General features: G+C 46.9%; 1 protein-coding gene and 1 long non-coding RNA gene across 4 annotated transcripts in view; one reads left to right on the forward strand and one right to left on the reverse strand.

Annotated features, from left to right (window-relative positions):
• The first annotated feature begins 6,518 nt into the window (after window positions 1-6,518).
• Window positions 6,519-20,630, forward strand: part of LOC105071417 (band 4.1-like protein 3) — a 190,102-nt gene continuing 175,990 nt past the window's right edge. Inside the window, exon 1 of one of the 2 annotated variants that reach the window (XM_074352480.1) lies at window positions 6,519-6,786. The gene's annotated coding sequence lies outside the window, so the exon portion shown is untranslated. Of the gene's footprint in view, window positions 6,787-6,835; window positions 7,707-20,630 lie in introns of those variants that run through there. The other variant, XM_074352481.1, reaches the window with a different exon arrangement.
• LOC141574944 (uncharacterized) lies at window positions 8,174-16,453 on the reverse strand. 2 transcript variants are annotated; one of them, XR_012502093.1, is made up of 3 exons: window positions 15,814-16,453; window positions 14,284-14,411; window positions 8,174-12,867 (listed from the first exon to the last, which is right to left on the reverse strand). It is a non-coding gene; the product is annotated as an uncharacterized LOC141574944 (long non-coding RNA). The 2 variants fall into 2 exon arrangements; XR_012502094.1 differs by lacking the exon at window positions 15,814-16,453 and having other exon boundaries at window positions 8,174-12,571; window positions 12,679-12,867; window positions 14,284-15,444.

A 20,630-nucleotide genomic window follows, 5' to 3' on the forward strand; every position in this document is an offset into this window, starting at 1 on the left:
GGATAAATTTGGGAGTTCGAGATTTGCAAATATTAACTACTATATATAAAAATAGACCAAAAAACCCCAAAATTTCTTCTGTAGAGTACTACATTTAATACCTTGTAATAACCTTTAATGAAAAAGACTATGAAAACAAACATATGTATATATATGCATGACTGGGACATTATGCTGCACACCAGAAACTGACACATTGTAACTGACTGAACTTCAATTAAAAAAAAAAAAACCCAAGAGGGACACAGAGATTGAATAGTACAAGAAAGGGATTAATTTCCCTTGTGAGTTGAGTTACCACTTTTAAAAAAAGAAAGTGCTAAATTTGAAATATTGTGCACCCCTTTAATGAGTTCTTTCTGCTTGAAGAGATTTCTGTTTCACAAAAGGAAAGTGTCCAAAATCCTCTTAACAGATGACATGATTTTAAAGAATATGTTTGGAAGTATTTACAGAACTTTTCATTTTGATGCCTGGTGGTATGTAATTTCACCTCTTGGCCCATTCAATGGTCAACTGACACCTAAGAACGCTTTGTTTCCAGATTACCTGCTTTATTTCATATTCATCAAGCACATAGCCTTTTTCTGTCTTTACATTCTTGATAACCTTTTACTGTACTCTGCTTTAATTATACTGGCCTCTCTATGAAACCTTTCAAGTTAACACTATTTGGCTTCAATCTCTCAAGAAAGTCACATTGGCAACCACTTAGCAGGTGGGTATATCTATAGTTAGTTGTAAATGTGTTTATGTGTTCCTGGAATTTCATCCATTTGTTTCACAATTATTTATTGAAGGCCTATTTTATACCATGCTCTGATACAGGAGCTGAGGATGTAACAGTAAACAAAAGAGACTAAAATCTCCCTTTTCTTGGAGTTTATAGTCATGGCAGGCAGAGAGGCAGCCTATAAATAATGAATAATGAAAATCTATACTATGTTGGGTTGTAATACATGCTATAGAGAAAAATCAAGCAGTTAAGAGAGAAGATGGATTGGAGGGAGGAAGGGCACTTTTAAATATTGATACAGAAAAATGGAGCTTGAGGATGGCCGTGTCCCAGGTCTCGGGCGAGTCCCTGGGACCTGCCCCACCAAGTAAGGGTCCTTGGCTTCATGCAGGAAAGAATTCAAGAGCGAACCATAGTAGAATGAAGGTAGATTTATTTAGAGAGATACACACTCCATAGACAGAGTGCGGGCCATCTCAAAAGACAAGAGAAAAGGCCATGAGGTACGGGCTGGGGTTGTTAGTTTTTATGGGTTCAGCAGCTTCACATGTTAACAAGTGGGAGGACTATTCCAACTGCTTTGGGGAAGGGGCGGGGAATCCCAGGAACTGGCCATCACCCATGTTTTGACCTTTTATGGTCAGCCCTGAAACTACCATTTAGCAGCTATTGTATTAGAGTGAGCCTATAACGAAGCTCCAGGTCTACTGGGAGTTAAGTCTTCCACCCTCTTGGTGCTAATTGCTGTGTCATTCTTTTAATGGCTGTGACCTGCCCGCTTACCTCATGTCTCAGTACGGCGCCAGGGAAGCCGTCAGTGAGGAAGATGCATTGGAGCAAAGACCTGGAGGTGGTGGAAATTAAAGGGACACCTGAGGAAGAGCATCTCAGGCAGAAGGAGGGGCAGCTCGGAAGCCAGTGTACCTAGCGTGGGGGCCCGAGGGGGAGGGCAGGAAGACGTGAGGAAGAAGCGGCATTGAGACCAAGGGGGCAGATCTGCTTGGATTTAGAATTGGTATTTTGACCAAGCAGAAGCCATTGAGCAGGGAAGTAAAATGACATGACAAACACTGAAAGTCTTTCTTAGGCTGCGGGGTTGACGACAGCCTTGAGGAGAGCAAGGTCCGATGCAGGGGACCAGTCAGGAGACTGTCACAATAGTTAAGACAAGAGATGATGTTGATCTGAACCAAGGCTGTAGTGATGGAGGTGGTGAGATAAAGTTGGATTCTGGACCTCGCTCAAGGTACAACACACAGAACTTGCTACAGATTAGGCGTGGGATGTGAGGGAAAGGCCATTGTCAAGGATGACTTTGGGATTTTGACCTCAGCACCTGCAAGGATGCAAAAGTCATCTCACTGACGAGGTACGATCAGGAGCCGACAGCTGCCGCCGGCACCCAGGAGGCTGCAGGAGCAGCGGGGCTGCAGCCGGAGCCAGGGTGAGGAGGGGGCGGATGTGGTCAGAGGATTGTTACGTACGGCGAGCCAGGCAAGTAAGTCAATACTCTGAGGGCAATGGGAGCCAGGCTTCTCTCTGTCAGAGAAGACTTATAGCTATAGAAAGGGGGAGGGCTAAAAAGGACCCTGACTTGTTGGGTTAGAATTAGGAGTATTGAGCAAAGACTGCCACCATGACCCGCCCGACATCCACGGCAAACAGTGAGGTGTTGCTCCAGGACCTTGCTTCAGACGTGTAAGCTCCCCCTGCCCATTAAACCACTGATGTCCCTAAAAAAAAAGAAAAGAAAGAATTGGGAGTATTGATGTGATATTGAGACAGAGACAGATTTACCTCTATGTTTACACAGATACATATTTATAAATAGCTATGTAATAGATAAACACACACACGTAGCCATAGACATAAATGTGTGTGAGCTTACATGTGAGCACGTGACATTTATTTCCTTGCTCTATCCACTGTGAGACCCTAGAGGTTTCCACAAACCAGCAGCAGTGAGCATGTTGGGGGCCCAAACTTGTTCCTAAATGTCATCCTTCATTAAAAGGAACCAGGGCCCCTGGGGGAGCTGGCTGACTCCAGGGCTAGGGCGAGGGAAGCACGAAATGAGCCGGGAAGATCTTGCCGTGCCAGGAAGTTAGAAGGTGCCCAGAGAACAATGGGGACATGTCAGAGGGACCTAAGAGCCAGCTTGAAGAGACACCCTCTGGCCAAATCTGGATAATTTGAGCATCAGAATAAATAATGAAAGTAACAATACAATTCATTGGATGGATTAGGAATTCATGACATCAATAGATAAATGCAGGGACGGGAAATATTTTTTTACAGAAGACGTATCAGTTAATAGATGCAAAAGGAAAGAGGCAAATGGGGGATCGTCATTTGGCAACCATTGTAGTGATGGCTGATTCAGGCTGGAGTCATCAATGCCGCCTGAGACTGGTTGAGTGAAGGGTTAATGCGGAACAGAATATTGGTGTAGCCTAGGAATAGATCCCTACAGAATACTTATCAGTTACAAAGGGGGAAATGCTGACTTTATACTGGAGGATTCCAGCATCCACCAACGTAGGTGATTAAGGTTCACATCACGACGGTGGGATGGTTCTTAAAGTGAGTGTGCTGTCAAGAGCACAGCACCATTTCGTTGATATTCCTGACCAAAATGCATGACCGGGGCCAATCATGAGGAAATAGGAGATGGATCCAGGTTGAGATCTATTAAATCTACAGAATAAAAGGCATGTGGTTTTCAAAGCTGTCAGGGGCACGAAAGACCGAGGAAAGACTGAGGAAAGACCGAGGACCTGCAGCAGATTAAAGGAGACTCACCTGGCGTGTCACCTCAATGTAATGTGTGACCTTAGACTGGATTCAGGACCAAAAATGAAAGACAGGCATTGTGTGGAAAGTTGGTGAAATGGGAAAGGGTTTTATGAATTGGCTGTATGTGGGAGAGAATCCTGGTTTGGGGGAAACATACAAATCCTGGAGTATTTAAGGGTGAAGGGGCATCCTGTCTACACTTGCTCTTAAATGGTTCAGAAAAAGATTATTGATCACGAGTATCTATCTAGAGAAAGCGAGAGGGAGAGATCAAATATAAAATGATAACGTTCAGGAGAACAAGGAGAGAAGGACGTGGGCGTTCTTTGCACCATGTTCCATGTTTTTGTAAGTTAGCAGTGTTTCCCCAAAATCATTAAAACACTACTTCATTGGTCATCGGGTCTAATTCTATCCTTCTACAGCACCAGGAGCCACAAAGTTCTGAAGGGACAGTAACAGGTGAAGATTCATGAACTGTCCGACTCGATCTCCCACTCGCAGCGTGCACAGAAGCGCAGGCTGCACTAGCAGCAGCAGTCGTCGTGGAGAAAGGTATTTGGCCAGCAGACGGGGCTGGAGCACTGCGTTCTTTTTCAAGGAGGTCAGAGGCAATTTGGAGGGTGAGAGATGGTGAATGATTGTGAAACCAGGTCATGTAAGGACTGGCCCGGAGGCTCAGGACTTTCAGTCTGGACGAAAGAAGTCACAGAAAAAAATATATAATGTTCCACAGTTCCACTATCAAAAACGAATATAAAAACTGTTAGGTGACCTTTAGGCCCCTTTGAAACACTGTTTACAATGGTAGCTACTATTTATTGGATGCTTTCTATATGCAGACATTGTGCCCAACGTTACGGATGCATTATCTCAGTTATTCCTGTCCACAGTTCCATCCGACAGACACCCTTAGACCCTTTACACAGACAAAGAGAATGGGGTTTAAACAACGGATCCCACTTGCAAATCAAACACATCACACAGAAGTGTGGGAGCCTGGATTCAGCCCTGTGTCGGCTGACTCCGTCAGCCACTCCAGGACTCTGAGCATCCATTCTTCCTGCCTCTGGGTCCCAGCGACTCTCTCTTGTCTCCTCCTTCAGAATCTTAAGCCACTGGGAGGCTCAGTGAACCAAATGGTGTCCACTGATTTCTTTCACTGTCCAGAGAGTCTCCAATTTTCTCTCTCAACTCTTTCTCATTCCTCTCCTCTATACTTTCTCATCCACTTGAGTCTTCAAGCTCCTTCTCTACTAGTAAGGAAATGCATCTTGTCTAGTTGTTTGTGCCCTCACCTGGCTGTCAACACATCAGATGTGGATGTGAGTTTACATCCCCCCTGCCCCTATCCCCAGCCCCAGCCCCGCCTTTTATCAGCTTCTCCTCCAGGTACTGAGTCAGCTGCCCTCAAACTTGAGCAAGCCACACCTTCATGCTCCTCCTGGTTTCACCCAGTTCAGGTCAAAGTGCAATGCATTTAGCAAGCACTTAACTTGGAGTATTGAAGTACCTCCTCATGAATGCTTCAGCTCTGAATCGTGCCACCCTAGTCTTGGGTTTCAAGAAGTTTCAAGAAGATGAATAAGGACTAGCCTGCCTCTTCTTGAGAAAAGTAAACATTAGCACTTGGCTGCAGGGAAAAACAAGTTTCCACTGGCTATCATTTTCCAAAGTGGACCCAAGATGTTAGGATCTCATGAAACAAAATCTGTCTTTAAGATGCAAGGAACTGGCGCTATAGAGCAGCATTCTGAGTTACTTAGCAACGGTTGACAGGGAGTGGCTCCTTGACTGGTGCCAACTGTCCCCTGAAGTCCTTGAGTGAAGCGCCTTTCTGCCCCTCACCCTGCTGAGGAGTCTACAGCCCAGCTAGACACGCCTGACCACGTACACTTGTGTCCCTTAATAGTGACACACCTGCACTCACAAAATAAAGACATGTGCCTGGTGGGGTATAAAATGTGCTACTTGGGAAGTTAATTTTGAAATGTTCCTAAACTCACAGGTCTTTGGCCACGTGCCTCTTCTGCACAGATACACCCGAGGAGTGACATGTTTCTGGTTGACTGGATAGTTTTCCAGAGTGGTATTTGCGTATTTTTATAGTTTTTCTCCCTCGGTAGACTTTGCTCAGTAGTTTTGCAGAAAGTGTGCCTCCTTAGAGGCAGAGTGAAGAGTGCGCTCAAATGCCCTGGAAGACGGTGCAGTGCACTCCCGTCCCAGTCTCGGGGAGGCAGCGGGAGAAATAAAAAAGAAAGATAATGTTCCCTTTGTTTGCTTAAAAGGCCCCAGAGTTGTGCAAAACCCAGGCCTTGTGTATACACCGGCTTGAGTTTCCACGGCCTGGACTTGGAGGCGCAGAACCAAGCAAGCGTGTGGCGGACACCCGGGCCTTCAGGCCGGGAGGCTCCGGGGCCACCGGTGGGGGCGGGTGGCTTGGCGGGGGCTGGAAGCCGAGGCTCCCCCCGGCCTCGTTGCCCGTGGCTAGGAAAAGGCCGGGATTCCAGGACTTACCTCCCAGTGCGAGCGCTTCGCGTGAGCGTGCGTGAAGCTGAAGCGAAAACAAGCCTCCAAGCACGTTCCGCGCCCTCCCCGCCCGTTTGCCGCTGGGGCCGAACCCCTCCCCAGAGACCGCCCAGATTTAATGCCCAGGTACCAGGTCCCCTTCAGGCACACGGAGGGCACTTCTCACACCCTCTGTCTTTCCTCCAGGCCCCAAGCGACACGCAATTTGCGCGTGCCCGCGTGTGTGCAGGACTCTTCCCGTCTGCAGACGCCTCAGCCGCTCCCAGAACTCCCGGCTATAAAGCCCGGGGCGGCCTGGAAGGAGCCGCACTCGGCGAGCGGCAGCTCGGAGGCGGGAGCGGGGCGGGGCCGAGGGCGGGGACCGCCCGGGCGCCCGGCGCAGCCAACCAGCGGCCGGGGAGGGCGGGCTGGCGCGGGCCGAGAGGCGCGGGCTGTCACAGGCGCCCGGCGCGCGCTGCAGGTGGCAAGTTGGAGGCGCCACCGCCACCGCTGCGAGGGAGCCCGGCTCTGGCGGCCCCTTCCAGCCTCCAGGAGCTCTTTCCCGCGGCGGAACCCGAGACTGGACCCGGGAGAATCCAAAGGAAAAAAGCCTCAGCGCAGGGACCTGTGAGCCTCCCTACCTCTCATCTGCCCTTGCGCTACTTTTTTTCTTCAAGGAAGGTTGCGCAGGGGGACGGCGAACGGGCTCCGGGAGGGACCGGAGAGGGAGGCTCCCGGTGACCCAGGTGAGTGCCTTTCCTTTCCCTGCCCCATCCCCCTTTGCAGCCGGGCGCTGGCCGGGACGCCGGCTCGCCCAGTGGGCAGGAGCCAGGGCACGGGCGCCTGCCCTTGGCTCGAGGTCGAGGAGGGAGAAGGCGAGGAAGGGGCGAGGCTGGCCTGGCCGGGGGCTTTCTAGCCCGGCCCGCCTGGAATCGGCAGGGACTCCAGAGCGGGCATTCGTGGCGAGAGACGGACAGAGAGAGGCTTTGAGGTGGCCGGAGGGCTGGCACCCTGGGTGCAGCGGGCCGGGATCTTTCCTGTGCGCGCGATTCTGGAGCCTCAGCAGGAGCCGGGCGCGGCGCCTCTGAGAACCCCGGGAGTGAGCGCGCCGGGCCGGGCGAGCACACGAATCTTCAGTCCCCGCGAGCCCCGGGCACCAGAGGATGTCATTCCTCTCGGCCCCGCAACTCCTCCTTCGCCCCTCTCGCCCCCACCCCTCCGCGGCCGCGGCGCAGCCTATTTGGAGAGTCCTTGCTTTTGCCAACGCGCGAAGTGGTTGCTGCTATCACTCCCCTCCCTACCCTCGCCCGAGTTGGAGCGCCCGGGGGTTAGGCTCCCTGGCCTCAGCCGTCTCGCTGTGCGCTGGAGCGGGTGCGGCGGGCCAGTTCTCTGTGCCGAGGGCGGAGGTGGGCGCCGGCTCGCTCTCCAGTGCTCCCTCTGTCCATCCCTGCCCCTGCAGCTTGAACTGCTTGTCCAGGGAATGGAATCTCAGAAGCCAGACCTTGTTCACTCTGGGAAATTAGGGGCCTTCTAGGATGTTGCCAACCTTAAAGAAGAGGCGAGAGCCGCTGCCTCCATCTGGACGTTTCAGCCCCTGCCGTGAAGTGGACAGTGGCTCTGACCTCCGCATCCTAGCTTGCGGCGTGGGGGTGCTGGCGACAGTGTGGTATGTGTGTGTGTGTACCTCCGTGAGGCAGAGGCGCAGGAGCCCGCTCTCCCTGCCCGTCCGAGCCGCTGGGCCCCGCCGCCCCGAGCCGCGAGCGGCTTGCAGCTGCATGCCACCAACTCAGCGCGGCTGGCTTCCCTCCTCCTCCCGCTCCAGCTGCCAGCACCCCACCCCCCGGCCCCGTTGCCCCACCTAGGCGCGTCCCAGGGTGAAAACCATCCGGCCGGAGAGTGCAGGTGGGGGATCAGAGCGCTCTTGAGGCGAAGGAGGCAGGTTTCCAAAATGCAGAGGAGGGCCCCTCGCCAGGCATTTCGTCTTCCGGAGGCTCGGCTGGAAGGACCTCGGGTAGAGGCTGGCGGAGGCGAGGCCACGCTTCAGGGAGGGCGTCGTGCCACTCGGGAAGCCGAAGTTGGGGGTCACTGAGCATCTAGACCCACTTTGGCGGGTCCAGGTCGGAGGCGGAGGAACCAGGGGCGGGCGGGCCGGCGCGGGGCGCGCGGCGCAGGCGTGGGGCTGGCTGGGGACGACCTGCGAGCGGGCGCCCCCGGGCCGCGGGAGCCGGAGGGCTGGGCGCCGGAGTGGGAGGGCGCGTGGGGGCCGCGGCGGTCCCCGGGGCGCCAGAGTTGCCCTGGAAGTTGCGGTCCAGGCGGGCGCCGTGTGAAGACCGCCCTCGCGGCCGCTGCGGATTCCGGAGCAGCGGCCTTGCAGCGCGTTCCGCCGCCCCCTCGGCCCGCGGCTTTCGCTTTTGATTCTGCAGAAATGAATCCTCTGCGCCCAGAAAGCCGGGGGTGCTGGAGGCGAAATCCTCTGGGGAGCGAGGGGCGGCGTCCAAAAGCCGCGGAAAGGGAGAATGCGGGATCCGGCGGGGAGCGCCGTCGAGCGCCGCCGGGCGAGGCTGACCCAGGCCAGAGGTCCGGCCCTTGGCGCCGCTCTCCCGAGGGACCGGGGCTTCCAGCCCGCTGCGCCCCCAGCTGAGGCTGGTGGACAAGTCCTGCGTAATTCCCTTCGAAGTGCTTTGGATTAAGACTGGGCGGGGAGAGGCCTGGATTCCAGGAAATGAATAAAAGTGGAAACGACTGTAAATCCCAAATCTAATTCCGGTTTATTCCAAATTCCATTTGATTGGAAACAGACTGTAATCTGGTAGCGCAGGGGCTGGGTGCATTTCTTCTAATGACAGTCATCGCAGGGCCAGGCCAGGCCCGTCCTCCCCAAGCTGGGGTCGTGCTTTGCGGTGGGGGTGCTGTTACCTCTACTCTTAATTTACGGTGGGGAAGCGTTCAAGTTCAGGCTGGTTTGGAAATGACCTTGCAGGCCTTCTCTTGTCTGCCACAGGCATTTCCCAGCTGGATCAATTATGTTCAGACTTAAGTGACACCGAGGAGTCAAGATCCTCTCCTGTAACGTTAGTTTCCAAAGACGACTTTTAAACAGACTTCTTAGAACACGTAGTGACCTCAGGAAAACATTCTGTGTTCCAAGGGGGAGCAGAGCTCTAAAACCTAAATTTTGTAAATAGGCTATGATCTCTCCATCCCAGTAAAGGAGGTATGCTCCTGATGGCATGGAAGCTTTGAGGGCAGAGTTCTGTCGTCCTTATCCTCATGCCCCAGGGCCCGGTGTATACTACGTGTTCAACAAACATGTATAGACGGTGCTTATAACTTTAAATGTTGGCCTGAAAAGTCATTTAATAATTTCTAGGATCAATCATTTTGAAAATCAGAATACTAAACCCTTTAGTCAGTTTGAGGACTGATGTGCCTTGCTTACATGTGGTTTTAAACTATCTGGGACTGGTGAAGTCACTTTAAATAAGAATGCACTTTAAGATGTTAGGAAATTGAGAAATAACAGGACAGTTGCACGAGAATGAAGTCCCTCTGTAACAGTCTCAGATGGAATACCTTTAGAAACGGAGACGTCACCACGTTCACTAGGGTTCTATCCATTTTAGATAAATTCATCATCCAAATGTTAGGAACTCAAGGTTGAACCTGACATGCGCATTGGCAGGCCACAAAAGAGCCACGATTTTGGTGCTGCCGTATAGATATGTGAGAAAGTTAAGGGACGTAAGTTCTCTGAGTGGCAGCAGCAAGGGGCACCCCACTGAGGATGGTCCCGTGGTTTGGATTTGGGGACGGAAGAGGTCCATATAAACAGACTTGTAAGAACTTTCTCAAAGCCCATCTGCACATCTGTTCCTCCCAGCACCACCTCCTGAGCCTTCTCTCTCGCCTCCATGCCCACTGGTCTTGTATTTCAGAGCAGTCTCTAAGCCTCTTGTTTCTTCTCTTCTTCGTGTTCCCCCATCCCACATTCCTAGCTTTCCTCACATCACACTGAATGTTCACATGCTTTCTCTGACAGAAAAAAAAAGCAAACACTCAAGCAGGGAATGATTTCTGTAGGACTTGAAGTCAGAGCGCTTGACTGTGAACGTTCATTAAATAGACCCAGGGATGGGATGAGTCACGCCACTCTGGGCAGCCGCTTCCTCATCTGAAAGGAGTAATAATTTTCACCTGCCACACCGTGAGAATCCACTGATGACTTCAGAGGCCTGGGGAAGGAGTGTGAGAGCGAGCACATGGAACAGAGAATTTTCCAATTCGGAGCTAGTTGACCAGGAACAGCAAGACACACAATTAGTTAGAAAATATGACTTTCCACGGAGAGCTGCTAAAGGGGTTGAAGATTTTAACACTATTGAACCATGATCTTCACAGTAAAGATGGAGAAATATAAATAACTGTTGCAAAGTTTCTGATTTGTCACTGGTCCAGAGAGTCAATGAAACTGCAGGAGAGAAATCAAAGTAGCCACCAAACTGCTGAGGAGAAGAAAATCAGTGTGTTCAAAAGCAAGTCGAGTAGCATGTGAGGCTTCGGTTTGGAAGCGCTTGTCCCGGGGACAGATGCTGTACAAACAGGTCTGGGTCTGGTAGGTTCTGAAGGGCCACCAGTCACGTAGCCCAAAGCTAATACAAGGGCTCTGATCCTGGTGGGGCTGAATACAAGACATCAGAGCTAAAAGGACAACATCTTGGAATCCTCTGTAATGAGGGAGTGAGCAGCTCACTAGGTTAAGAGCAGTGATGAGATAGGGGATGGCTTGGAATATAATTGGGGCCCACTAGGAGGATTTCAGTCAAGTGGGATGAACCAAGATCAGAAGTGGAAAAAAAGAGATCTGGGCAAAGGAAGGCACGGGGGTACTTTCCCTGGGAACTCGGAGACAAAGGGAGGTGTCATGTCTCAGTGCGGGGGGGAAAACCAGGAATCGGATCTCAGCCACCGCACTGCTGCTCCAGTGCACTATGCAACGTCACCACAGGGTCCCTGTCACTAACACGGGGCAAGAACACCTCCTGGTGAAGTCAGTAACGTGGAAACACAGTTACTTAGCTGCCCCGGCAACAAGCTTCCGGTTGTATTGAACCGATTTTCATCCTGGACGAATGATTACCAGGTCTTTCTCTTTAGCCGCCATGAGAAATCTGGTCTCATATTTCCAGCTGCCGGGTAGATATTTTTACCCAGAGGTTCTGCAGTCACCTCAGGCTGAATATGAATGAATTCATCAGTTTCATTCATCAGTTTCATACTTTCTTCCCTTTTCTAGTGCAGGTCCTGAGTCACCAGGCAGGAGCCTAGTCTTCATTTTTAATACTGTCTCTTCTAGCATCACTTCCACATAGACACACACCACAGAAATGCCAGTGGTTGTGTTGGGGGTCTCCCACTGTCACCTCCTTTCTATTGTTATTGCCACTGGTCCTGCCCCAGGCTCTTGTCACGTCCTGCTTGGATCGTTGTGGCCAAAATCCTGGCCTCCTCTCATCCCCACCCCCCAACCTGTGCTTCTAGCTCAATCCTTTTACCGTACAGTTTTGATTACATCACTCCCTGGCTCCAAACCTCAGGTCGCTCCTATTTCCTGCACGGTAAGATCTCAGTCCTTTAGATCTGTGCTCACAACCCGATGTTGGCTTGCCCATGTCTGCATGCTCAGTGTGGTCTCCCACTGACCCCAGCTCGAAACCCAAGGCACCTGCCACCATTTTGGATGCATGACTTTAGGCTTCATTTTCAGGTCCTTTGCTCATCCATTTCCTTTAAGTGAAATGCCTAACCTCACCCTACCTTCATCTTGAAATCCCACCAGTTCTTCAAGATTCCAATACTCCTTCCTTCTGAAGCTTCCCTTCATTAGTCTCGGAAGGTCTCTCATCTCTCAGCAGATCTTGGCTTTTTACTCTCACACAGCACGTACCATGTCTTTATTCTTCAATGTGTTCCCATTGATTGAGACCTGATTTATCTTTGTGTCCATCACTAAGTGATGCCTAGAGTGGGGGCTGCATAACTTAATGAGAGAGTGATTGTGTTGTGATGCCAGAGAAGGGCAGTGACAGAAGGAAAAGGGTGTTTCAAACCCAATTCAAGTCCATAAGAGGAAGAAGTAGCCAACCCTTGAGCGATCGGGTCTTTATAGGCAAAGTGGAAAAGAGGCAATTATCTGAAGCTTCACAAACCACCCTCTGCCTCCTTTTGGTCCCATTGCATGAATGACTTAAGCTCTGGTAGCTGGAGGAATCTGTATGACTATTAACATTCTTCATTGTAGAAATGGGCTTCTAGTCATGTGTGTTGGACAGAGCTTTCCAAAGCAGCCTAGGAGGTGGGGAAGCCAAGTTGATAGTGATTGGGCTGGAAGACAACAGATTTGCTACGCACGGTGCCCATAAATGCTGACGGCATCCAGATACATGGAGGAATTCTTGGTCTGGGGCTCCTGAATTTGTCTGATCTGGAATTCCTTTCAGGCAGCTCTTCATCTGATTCATCGTGGCTCCTTGACTGACAAAATATACATACTGTATTATCAAAATACATAATTATGCGTGTGCTAATTAGCCTGGGGAGTAGTTTGAATGTTTCTAATCTAGAAGAATGAAAAGACTTACCTGATACTCTTGTGTTTACAGTAGGTTTGAGGACAGGTGGAAAACAAATTATAAAAATCTTGCCAGCTTCCATGTTCCAGAAACAGACATGCTTCCAAACACTCTTCAATATATAAGCCTTCAAACTTGAGAGGATAAATCCATCCTCATCAAATAGATATAAACAGCCCATTGCACATGAGGAATGAACTAGAGGGAAGAAAAACAGGGCATGATCAGGTACTGAAGGTTTGAAGAGTTGGGAATGAGACGCTTTATTATATAATGTTGGGATTATATTCTCAAACCTCTTCTGAGATCTGAGAAATTGGATGATCTAAGTGATCAAGAGCAATTGTATCTATACCATATAGATTTTGACACATGGTGTTTATAGAGTTTCCATAAATATGTTACAGAATGGAAAAGATACTGGTCATCTACCATGTGAAAACATTTGGCCACATGTGTGAATCCTATTCAGGGCACTGTTTCAAACTGGCACATGGAAATGATAGTGTTCCCTATATCACATAGAAAATGGAAAAAAAAACCAAATAACATCTTAAAGTAAGAAACAATATTTTAATTACTTGATTGATAGTTTTTTAAAAATCAGCATTTTGCTATGTAAATCTTTCTATCTCTCTAACCTCTTCAGCATAAAAGTATATTGTGGCAATATATTGTAATGACCTATAATGGAAAAGAGTCTGAAAAAGAATTCATATGTGTGTGTGTGTGTATATATATATACACACACACACACACGTATAACTGAATCATTTTGCTGTACACATGAAACTAACTATACTTCCATTAAGTACATTATGGAAAATTCACAACAACTAATTCAAATTCAAGCAGGTATTTAATCAGAGACTCATATTCACCTTTAAATAAAGAACTTATTTCTTTCCCCCAACAGCCACAAAATTCTGCAGAGCCAAATTATTAAACCAGAAGCCCATGGGGGCAAAGACCATTTGGCTAAGCTAGAGGTCTGCTTTAAAACAGATTGAGATTCATTTGCATTCCACCCAAAATAGTTGCTGTTTTGAAGGTTGAGTGCCCTTTTTAGTTTGAGTTGTGAATAAGAAAATATCTTTACAAAATGAGGATGTTTAAAAATAGGTAGCTGCAAACCCTAAAAAGCAGAATAAACACAGGGACATGACATAAAATGAGCAAGAGAGACTCCCTGCTGTGTTCAGTACACGTCCCACAGTGTAGGGAGTCTAGGGCAGGGACCTTTTGGGGCAAAGGGGAAATGGATCATTCATGGGTGGATGCTGGGGTGGGGACACACAGAAGATGGAACGCTTTGCCTCTTGTCCGTCTGGGTCTCAGTGTTTCACTTTCATCCTGATCTCTCAGACACCCTGTCATCACAGTCTTGACAGTGACTGTCAACGGGGATCCTTAGAAATTGTGTAAGTAAGGCCGTTTCTGAAGAGTGTTCTCCCTACCTTCAGCCACCTTCCACACTCCTGTGAGCTAAGCTTCCCCCCCGCCGCCCGTACACAGGTCAGAGTCTCTGCGTGTCTTGGTCTGGATTCGCTTGGAAGCAGACCCCGCGATAACGATCTGGGTGCAAGATGGGAGAGAGTCAAGCCCCACACTCACCCAGCCATGCTCCAGAGCCGGCAGCTTCTAGCTGAATGTCCAGGGACACGTCCCCTCAGGGTTCCAAGTCTTAGTTTCTTCTGCAGAACGAGTTTAGTAACACCTCCCTAGCAGAGCTGTCATAAGAACTAGAAAAAATTCTTGTGAAATGTCTGGCAGATAGTAAGTGCTCAAACTAGTGTCATATGATGTATGTTTTATTAATACTTCAGTATGAAAACTCATATTTAACTAATCAAATATTACTCTCAGTATTTATGTTTCAAGCTTTTGATTCTATTTTTTTTTTTACAGATTTCTTATAATATTTTAAAATTGAAATATAGTCAGTTTACAATGTTGTGTCAATTTCTGGTGCACAGCGTAATGTCTCAGTCATACATATATTCATTTTCATATTCTTTTTCATTATAGGTTACTACAAGATGTTGAACATAGTTCCCTGTGCTGTACAGTAGAAACTTGCTGTTTATCTATTTTATGTATAGTAGTTGGTATCTGCAAATAGTACCTGCAAATCTATTTTTTAATCATTAAAAAAAAACTTTAATCCAAAGTATATTGAAATGTAATTTTCTCTTTGTTGCTTTTCAAGTTTTCTTTTAATAGTAACCAAAGTAAAATGCAACTGGGAAGATAAACCTGGTAACCCTACTTGCAAAATGTTTCTGCATTTTGAAATTGAACAGAAATTATTATTTTGTTGATCTACTGTCCGTCTGCATCACTCGTTATTGGGAAAATATTGAGTTCGTAGACATTTGTCTCTGTCTGCCCTAAAATAATCCTTGACAAATTCATTTAGACTCCTCAATCTTAAAGTGATCCACATTGATCATTTAATTACCAAGATAATTAGGTAAAATTGCTGCACTTCACTTTTTTTTTTTCCAAATGGACAGAGAGGATCTGTTTTCTCAGAAGAGCAGTTTAATTTACAGTGGATGCAAGAGTAACCCGTGTTTCCCTGGCCAAACGGCTTAATAAGGGTAATAATACAGCTGACTGTCACCACCTGCAATCGTGGGACTTCTAAATATAGTCAGATTTCTCCTAACTGACCTGAGGAGTCCCTGAGGGTCCCTTCCCTGCTTGCAAAACCAGGTTCTCTCTGTGCTGCCTGCATCCCACCATTTTCACTTGCTTTTATTCTGGCCACCTTAGCGACACTTGACCTCAGAGATCCCAAATGCCCCCAAGGATGCCGACCAACCCACCGTGGCCGGAACCCATGGAGAGTCCCCCATGTTGCCAGCAGGTGGGTGCAGGTTCTGCATCACTGCTCAGCCGGCTGTGTTACCCCCTGGCCCCATCCTCTCACCTTGGAGGCGCAGCAGGGTCACCTGGTGGATTCTGTGACTGAACTGAATTGAAGTGGGTCTTTCACTCCGGACCCAGATACAAGCATCCGGCTGTTAGGATGGAGCATGGAGCAGGCGTCCTCTGTCTCACCCTCTGAGTCTGTTACAGCTTTTGTGTTTTCATATAAAATCCCTGGCATGTCACAAAGGCTTGAACAAATATACTCACCTTGTGAGCTTATGAAATCTTGGACTTCATCAAATAGGCAATGGGGAACCATGGATCCTTCTATGTAGAAGAGTAACATGAGGAGGGTAGATATAGAAAGCTCAGGCTTTGCGGGGAGTAAGTTTGATGACCGGGGAGGACAGAAAGTTAGGAGCTTTTGCAACTAGCATCACACCCCACACGGGCCTGGGACCTTGACTCTCTCCTCCCTTGACCTGGGTGCTTTCCAGGAGACGACTCCTTTTTCTCCTGTGGCTGGATGTTGGAGTAACAAAAGCTGAAAATGTAGAGATCTCATTCTTAACAGGTCGGTTCGATCTTTTGCTCTCACAAAATTTATGATTCCTGGGGAATGTGATCATGTTCCAACATCATCCACATTGTATTTATAAAGGATGAGTAATTTGTGCTATTCTTAGCTGTTTGCTTCCTTTGAAAACCATATTAAAGATGGATATGAATTAGGTAATACAGCAGTGAGTAATGCTCCTTAAGTGTACGTGTGACCCCGTCATCAAACCTTTGCACTAAGTGAAAAAGTGTCACGATGTTTTGTTTTATGCCTTGTGCTTTGAATACATGAATATACTCTTTATCTTCTGGGTTATTTCACATAGTATTTCGGTCTTAAGTGTAACTCTGCTCTCCCCTAGATACAGTTAGAAGATACGTGTGTTTCAGGAAAAATCGGCAGTGTTGTAATTTTCCAGATTGTGGGTTCATCGGCACTTAATTTCCCTAGATGACAGTTTGTTCATCTTTACGACAGACTTACAGCTGCTTTGGCTTTCAAATCTTACAATCCTAAAGCATCATCATAGATTATAAGCCTCTTTTTTTTTTTTTTAAGCCTGATGACATGGCATACACTTCATGACAGTTTTTACACATTACTGTTATGGAAACACAATTTTGACGCAAGGAAATAAAAATATCACTTTGCACAGGGTCTGCTATGTAGAAACACTAATGAATTGTTTAATAACAGCAATAATAGTGATATTATTATCACTATAAGTGCAGGTAATGTCGTTTTTGTTCTCTGCACAATTGGTCACATTGGCCTAATGACAGTCAAATCTACGGCTTTTCGGAGCTGGCTCAGCACTTTCTCTGTTTAACCCTGTTACCCGGAATTTCATTTTATTTTCCTCCCCTTTCATGTCTCCTCCTAGATCTGTATGATTTCAAAGACGTTCTGGGCAATCTTTATAGAGCCTAGAAGGATGATTTGTCCTGATGGTTTTCATTAAAATCTGTTGAGCGATACACACAGGCTGAGGTGTAGCGCATCTTTTAAATGCTTTCCCCTGGACCCCACTCGGCATGAGGAGAGGGAGTGTGGGTTACATGGGACTAGCTGTCAGGCCGGTGGACGATGAAGATTCGCTGGGCAGGCCTGGAACGTAGCAAGTGGCTTTCACTGTGAGCTGCGTGTCAAAGAACCGCTGGGCTGAGCCCTCAGTGGCTTTCTATGCAGCCTAGACATGGGTTGATTTGGGAAAAAAGTGTCTGACCCATAAAATTATTGCTCTGACCAAAAGTATAACTGTAACAAGATTGAGGAAGAGACTTGAGAATAAGAAAAAAAAAAAAGAAAGAAAGTAATAATTCCCTCACATTGCACTTTATGGGGTTGGATACAGACGAAAGCGAGTGCCGGCTCTCGTAGACGCAACAGAGCAAGCGTTGTGTTCACAGACAGAGTCACGTAACGGTGCTGTCCCGCCTTCTGTGTTCATTGCCTCTGAACATCGCCCTAGCCTCCCCCTCAAAAAAAACTCTTTTTTTTTTTGTATATAATATATTTTTATTGAAGGACAGTCAGTTTACACTGTTGTGTCAATTTCTGGTGGGCAGCACAATGCTTCAGTCATACATGAGCATACATATATTCGTTTTCATATTCTTTTTCACCATAAGTTACTACAAAATATTGAATATAGTTCTCTGTGCTGTACAGTATGAACTTGTTTATCTGTTTCATATATAGTAGATCATATCTGCAAATCTTGAACTCCCGATTTATCCCTTCCTACCTCCTTCCCCGCTGGTAACCATAAGTTTGTTTTCTATGTCTGTGAGTCTGCAAAACTCTCTTTTTCTTCCAGTTTTATTGAGGTATAACTGACATACAGCACTGTAGAAGTTTAAGGTGGACAGAGTAATGACATGACTCACACACAGCATGAAACAATGACCACAGGAAGTTTCGAGAACATCCGTTATCTCATAGAGACACAAAACTAAAGAAAAAGAAAAAAATGTGTCCTCCTTGGAGTGAGAACTCTTAGGATCTACTCTCTTCACGTTCATGTGTGACATACACCTGTGTTAATTATTTTAGTTTATCGTGTGGTGCATTACTTATTTCATAACTTGAAGTTTGTACTTTTTGACCACTTTCATTTCATTCCCCCCTCGTGCCACCGCCACCGCTGGTAACCACAGATCTGATCTCTGTTTCTGTGAGCGTGTTTGTTTTTGAAGTAGAATTGACCTCCAACACTGCGTTTGTCCCTGGGCCACAGTGTAGCGACCTGATATTTCTATGTATCACAGAATGGTCACCACAGAAGCCTAGTTATCGTCTGTCACCCCGCAGACGTTACATAGTGATTAACAATATTCCTCCTGCTGCACATTTCATCCCCGTGACTCATTTATTTTGTAACCAGACGTTTCTACCTCTTAATCCCCAAACTCTCCTAATAGCTAGCCAAAAGCCAGCTTTTTGTGGGGCTGTCCTTTTACACGGAGCACACAGCAGGTGTTCAGTAAATAGAATTAGTTCTAGTGACTTGATTTATTAGCACTGTGAACTAGAACGGAAATGAGAGCACATCTGTTCATGTATGTTTGAAATGTGTTTTCAAACTGAAAATGTTTAAGTGGCTGAGTTCATCAGAGAGATATCAGATATCAGAAATATCAGGTATCAGAGTGATCTCTGTCTTTCTGAACCCTCTCCTGGTAACTTCAGCAAGGGTTTCAATTTCCCTTAACACCAGATAGTTGGAGCGCTGTCAATACTCAGCTGAAAACACTCAGCTCCGTCCTGGACCCATTCTTCTGCTGATGGTCCGACAGTCTCCTGGTGGTAGCGACAAGCTGAACTTGTCCGCCTGGGGTTGCTTGCAGGGGAGAGTTATGGTATGGTTCTTCCCTACTTTGTGTTGACTCCTCTCTGTTCATAAGGAAACACAGTGAATTCAGAAATTTGCTTGCTTTTTGGCATTGACCTGCTGAAGTATCAGTTTGTCCATAATGCGAAAAGCCAGCATCAGAGACAAACGAGGTCGATGACCTCTGAACTGTCTTGCAGCCTCGGAGTTTTCAATTGCGCTCACGCGGCGGGGGAGAAGCCGGGCTTCGGTACCCCTGTGCCCTTTGGAACAGGTGGAGCAATGTTACTGAGAGCGTCCTCCCTTTTTTTTTTTGAGCCCACGGTCTTTTTTTTAAACGTTTACCTCTCCCCCCATAAGGAATGCCCCGCAGATCTCATACTTTGGTAAGTTTCAGCACTCCTTGTCTGAGTTATTTTTCAAAGCAGAAGATAAGCAGTGATCAAACAGGGGGTTAGTGGAGGTTGTGCATTTGTAAGAGCACGGAAATGCTTATTTTTTTTCAGCCTCTGGCTCTTCTCAGTCCTAGGGGTGAAAAGATTAGATCAACAAAAGGCAGAGACCTCCTTTCTGAATATAGGCATTCCCCATTTTACAGATGAATCCTTTTTCCAAAAGTGCACGTCAGTATTTGTTGGGAATTTTGAATTCTTTGCCCTGAGAGAAGAAGTTGAAAATTATGGGTGGTTTCCAGGCTGGTCCAGACAACATTACTCAGTGTATGTCATGAACAAATTTTGGAAATACTAGGACCGGCGGTGGGACTGCAGAACAGGAAGCCAATCACCTGGGTAGCCTGCAGCGAAAATCTTTGAACGCGCATACGCATAAAGCACCCCTTCCCAAATCTCACGTCCATCTTCTTGAGCCACTTCTCTGGGCTCTGGTGTCCACATACAATCCTGAGTCACACTTTTATGCTTATAGTTGGGCTTTCTTCCCAAAATCTATTCCTTGTTCCAAATTTATTAGTTCCTCTCTTTCTCAAATAAAACTACCATTTTCTTAGTTCTGCTTATCTAACCTGGTGATAGGAGAAAGCAATCTGATTGAATGAAATCATATTTTTGTGTGTGTGCAAGGGATTAATAACCCCATAATCTTTCTATGCTATTTGCATTAAAAAGCAGAAAGTCTTGTAACTCAAATACAAGTTGTCGCATTTACTTCAATTTGATTTTCACTTATTTGTTTTTACAAGCAAGGTAGTGATGTGGGCCATGAGAATAAAAGTGTGAATAAAATATGACCCTTATCATCGTATAGGGAGACAAGTATATAAATGCCAATAAATGTGATATAGAAAGTGATGATGAATTTCAAAAGAGGCTCTTATGCAAATATTGAATTTTTATGCATTGCTAGAGAAGCAGATAAAGTGATAACAATAATATTTAAAATAATTTTGATTGTCTTGTAAAGATGTGCACATTTTCCAACATAGTAATTCTGCATATAATTGTATACTATTGAGAAACAGTCACACATGTGCACTGAGAAATGTTTCCAAAATATCCATAATAGCACTAAATTGGAAACGTCACAAATGTCTGTGGATGGGAAAATGGATTAAAAAATTATGGCATATTCACAAAAGGAGATATTATACAAGCCACAAAAATGAATGGAATGTTTAGCTCTAACCAGCCACAAGGATGAATCATAATAATGATGATGCAAAAAACTTTCAAA

This window comes from Camelus bactrianus, chromosome 24 (genome assembly GCF_048773025.1).
Source record: "Camelus bactrianus isolate YW-2024 breed Bactrian camel chromosome 24, ASM4877302v1, whole genome shotgun sequence".
In the NCBI taxonomy this organism is placed as follows: Eukaryota; Metazoa; Chordata; class Mammalia; order Artiodactyla; family Camelidae; genus Camelus; species Camelus bactrianus.